This window comes from Centroberyx gerrardi, chromosome 22, assembly GCF_048128805.1.
Source record: "Centroberyx gerrardi isolate f3 chromosome 22, fCenGer3.hap1.cur.20231027, whole genome shotgun sequence".
NCBI classification, from domain to species: domain Eukaryota; kingdom Metazoa; phylum Chordata; class Actinopteri; order Beryciformes; family Berycidae; genus Centroberyx; species Centroberyx gerrardi.
The window spans coordinates 21,046,866-21,052,159 of NC_136018.1; positions in this window are offsets into that span (position 1 = coordinate 21,046,866).

Here is a 5,294-nt window from a genome sequence, read left to right on the forward strand (position 1 = left end):
ACTTCCACTGCAAAGCTCAAATTTGACACTTTTCCCTCTTGCAACACAAATTTGATGTTGTAAAAGGAAAAAACAGGTGAAATCAGATGATTCTCTGTGTAGACAGCAATGTATTGGGACCAGAATCCTAAAAGCATCCTAGCAGCAAGATGCTCTTGGTTAATACTAAAATGCTTTTGGGAAACCAGGCCCTGATCAGCCTCACATGGGGGAGTTAAGGCTTTAATATGAGTCTGTCTGCTGTCAAGGCTCCTGCTGCATTTCTTTGAGGCCTCAAACATTTCATTGAGCTATTGGTGTCTTTCTCTGTAGTAATGTTGTACTATAAATGAATAACTTGAATAAATGCTGTATCATACCATGCTGTATGTTATTTCCCATGGTGTCCAGGTTGCCTTGTAGAGATCATGGACTCCGGTCCCTCTCACATACAGTCTAAGGTGGAGAAAGCTGAGGCCCAGACCCACACCAGGACCCAGTCCTGGATGGTGCTGGTCCACAGCTCCTCCCTCAAACAAGTCATCTCCCAGCTGACGCTTCAGGTACATTATCATGGATGTGTGTTCAATGTGATATGAAATGAGAACCTTTGAATCCAAAGATAATGACAAGATGCTCCAGCAGCTGCAGTTCAGGCTTCTGCAGAATTCTTTTATTACATTATGCTAACTATTAAACTTATTGAGTTATATTACATGCATAGTTGATCAAATCTCAGCTTATGTTTTTGCTCCCTCGGTGAGTTATACAGTGCATGCATGCTTCCCCTTCATTAAATCTTCATGGTTGAAACTCCAGTTCTCTCATGTTGGTCTTCTCTGCTCTCCAGATCAGCCCTTGTGCCCTTCAGTCTGGGGATTGTCTGCAGGCCCACTGCCTCCTTCTGGACACACACAAGGTAATTACATGAAGAGGGGATAGTCAGTGATGGCTATGTATCCCACAATCCTCTGCATTTCATGTGGAGGACGTCCTGGAACCACATTTGGTCAACCTATAGCCAGTTCACACTAATCATCGACTGCAAGCATACATTTCCCATTTCAGATAGTTTTCACTTTCAAAGCAGCCATCATTATGACGCTACCTGATCCTCCTTGTGTTCTGCTCCCAGGACACACAGCGCCTCCTCTCTTCCTCCTTCCCCTGGGTCCAGGTGACGGAGGAGAAGCAGGAGGCCAACTGTCCCCTTTAATGTGTTGAAAATACTATGTCAAAATACACTGAATGACTTAACACAAAAATAAAATGCATTGCAGTGTAAGATCAGCAGTAGGCCTATATGTTGCCACCATATTATATCTAAGCTGTATATTTGCAGGTGGCCAAGTGTGTCCTAGGCAGCTTGGAGCAGGTTTTAGGCTCCAGAGCCGTGCTGGAGAAAGCTCTGTTGGTCTCTTCACTCATCCTCCAGCAATATGTTGTTCACCTGGTGGCTCTGAACGTAGCCCAGCTGGTCCCAGATCAGCTGTCACCTAACCAGGACAGACCGGTGAGTGAGACGAGTTAAACTTACTTTCAATTAAACTTAATCCTGTCTAGATTAGTTTATGTTTTTATTGGATTCTATTTTAATTTTGTTCAGCTTTAAAACGCATGACATGAATAACATAAAACTGTCAAGTGTGAAAAAATGATTCAGACTTGTTTTCAGAGTGAGTGGAAGCACTGTGTTTGCACATATGTATAATTTCAGTAACGTTCATATAAAAAAACAGTAGGTAACATTTAAATTTTTAGACATTTTCAGGATTTAAAGTGTTTGCAACAGTAACATAAGCTTAAATTCCTTCATCACCAACAAGCAACCAATAGTGAGAGTTCAAAGGTCAGAGCCATGGTGTCCTGACAATGGCTATCAAACTATTCCTGTGATCTTAGAATGATGATCTAAGACAGAGAAGAGGGAGGAAAGTGCTATGAGAGGAAATCAGAGAAATGCAAGCTGAGGAGAAATGTAGAAAATATTTTGAAGTCAGTTAGTTGTAACATAAAAGCTGATGAAGTAAATGCAAACACTTACCAGCTTGTGATTGGACAGAGGATGGTGTCGGCAGCAGACTGCCTCCCTCTCCCTGCTACACTCACTGTCAGCAGTGAGCTAGTGGAGGATCTGCTCATCCAGCTGATGCTGAAGCTCCACCCACTGAACGGCTTTGGTGTCAGACAGCTGAGTCAGCAACAACTGCTGGCCTTGTGCCTCCATGTAGGTGTACTAATACTACTATTATTACTACTACTACTAATACTGCTGCTGCTACTACTACTATCTAACTCTGGTCAGTTCTTCTCTTCTCTTCTCTTCTCTTCTCTTCTCTTCTTTTCTCTTCTCTTCTCTTCTCTTCTCTTCTCTTCTCTTCTCTTCTCTTCTCTTCTTCATTCTGATCACCTCTCTCCTCCTCTCCTCTCCTTGTCCAGATGAGTGCTGTGACTCTGGAGACCCTGCGGAGAGTTCCAGGCATTGCTGTGGATACCAGTCTCCCTCCTCCACTGTGTAACATCAGGAGAGCTGCTGTGCTGCTCTCCAGAGTCGCCTCATGAAGAGCTTTGGAACATCTATCCAGGTACAACTGGACATCACTGCCAATCACATCCCATTTGTTGGATATGTTTTTCATGTAATACTGTGAGCACATGTATTTTCAGGATAGGTGGTCACAGTGGGAGTTGAGCCCCTAACACCCTATCTTGACAAAATACTCTGTATTAACAATGTGAAAATGATACTGATCATGAAGGAATTGGACTTAGCTGACTGACAGGACAAATGTAATATTGTTGTGGTGGGCCTAAAATTGTCCTTGGACCAAATCTTTCTGGACTGCCTCTCTCAAAAATGCCTGGTGTGTTGCTGTAGGTGAAGAAACTGATGGTGATGAGAGACCCTGCTCTCCTCTGCTCCATCCCACATGTCATCATAGAGTCCATCCTGACTACGTACCAGCCAGGCAGGCAGGCCGACCTGGCAGGTGCCCCGAACCAAGGTCATCAAATGGAAGAAGCTATGGTCATTTATTGCTGTACATCCCACAATTCCTTGTACTTCATGCAACAGGTGTTCTCGACACAACCAGACTCATGTTGCTGGGAGGAATGGAGGTCTTGCTGGTCCCATGATTTTTTAAACTTTAGAAATACTCTCCACTATGACACTGCTTCACCCCTCCTTGTTCTCTGCTCCCAGTATTATGACACTGCTTGACCAATCCTTCTTTTCTGCTCTTAGCACCCAGGGAGAGAGATGAGATGGAGAGCAGGCTGTTCTCTCAGCTTCTCCCTGAATGTCTGCGGGAGAAAATGTTCCAGCAGTATGGAACTTGGATCCGCTGCACCAAGCTCTTCCAGAAGGCTCTGCACAGGATGACTGACCAGGACATCCTGGAGTATCGCAGCAGAGTGGCCGAGCCCCGCTCGTCCAACAGGGATGCGGTGTGGGTGGACCGCACTTACTTTGTCGGTGACGACGCCGACGGACAGCAGCTCGCTGCTCAAGAACCCTCTGGCCCTCGACTGCAGCCTGGCCGCCTTCAAGAAGCAGTTCCCCGAGACAGAACTGTTTGTGGAGACCGAGCCTGTCACTGATGGCTTTTCACAGGAAATCTGCATAGATGGTTGGTCTTTTCTCAGTGTCCAGGGACCTGCAGGAGGGAGAGGAGACCAGTGTTTGCCTGCGGCCCTGAGGGGAAACCAACCAGATCTGGCTGTTATGGCTTCAGATCTCTCCAGTCTTCTCCTCCCCAACCATGGGCTGGTGACTCTGCTGCTGTCCAAACACTTCTGACTACAGTAGGTTTACCTCAGCTAAATAAAACAGTGTGTAAGGAAGTGTTTGTGACACTATCGGTCGGGACCCCAAACTTGAACCCTTAAATTACAGGCCTGGTTCTGCTGGCTCCTCACATGCCAACAGTCCCTAAATACCCCTGAAGTGAAAGCTCCATCTGTACTGGGTTCAGCTGAAAATCCTCTCCTCTTTAACACAGGAAAGAGCTTTGGTGCAGGAGTCCACCATCACATGCATCCTGGTGGAACTTTTCAGAGGCCGAGATAAGACTCTGTACCGGCCACAGCACCTGCAGAACCGGACCTTTGAGAAGGAGATGGTGCAGCACATCCTCAGCCTGCTGCAGAAGGAGGCGGCCAAGTACCGAAACAACAGAGTCTTCCTCTGAAACCTGGAACGCCTCACCGACCCAGAGCAGGAGGTTTGTTTTGATTTCATTTGGGTTTAAAAAAAACATCAAATTTATAAAAGGAACATGAATTAACTTCCAAAGAACACAGGGATAGCATAAGAATGCAGGATAGATGCAGGATAAATGCATGAAGGGGGACTTAGGTTTTTTTTCCCATATTGATTTCCATTATTAAATCTATACCGATCACAAAGGAGGAGATGTAGATGAAGAGCAGCAGGCGAGTTAGAGAAGGATTATGAATCTTTGAGACAACTGACATAACGCAACTCAATATCAGGAAGATGTCCCCAATATTTTGTACATTCAGTGTATAAATTCAGTGTATAAACTCACCCACTTTCTCCTCTGGCAGATCAAACTGAGCCTGGAACTGTCCTGGCCCCTCAAAGTCTCTCTGGGTCAGGCCCTTCCTTACGTCTGGCTGAGCAGACACAGGCTGATGGAGGATCCTCAGGTGGCCTTGCTGGCCTGCAGCCTCATAGCCACAGAGATCCTCAACCATCTCAAGCCCTCTGTGAGCTTCGCTGAAGGCACCAAGAGCGGAGAGGAAACCTCGTACAGCGTCAACATCCCCGTCCAGAGAGAGGAGGGGGAGACAGAGAGAGGCCAGACCCTGCTGGAGCTGCGTCTGCAGAAGCAGCGCAAGGAGAGCAGGGAGGAGTTCTGCAGCACAGAGCTCAAGGTCAGCCGCCATTCAAAGCAACATGTTTTCAAAGTCACAGTTTACAGCACATGGTTAGGGTTAAACCTAAGGCATACACTGAATGGACTAAATATTAGGGACACTTTCTCTTTTCACAAGTACACTGATGAGGTGAATCCAGGTAAAAGCCATTATCCCATTGATTTCCCTCATTAAATCTATAGCAATCACAAAGGAAGAGATGGCGATAAAGAGAAGCAGAGGAGTTAGAGAAGGATTTTTAAACTTTGAGACAACTAACATGTGGATTGTGGGGCTGTGACTCTATCAGGAAGATGTTCCTAAGATTTTCTACATTCAGTGTAGTTTTGCTGCAAAGCTAAAACTCCTTAACCATGGTACTGTGTAAACTGTAACTTTCCTGAAACACAAGCCATTTCCTACTGCTATGG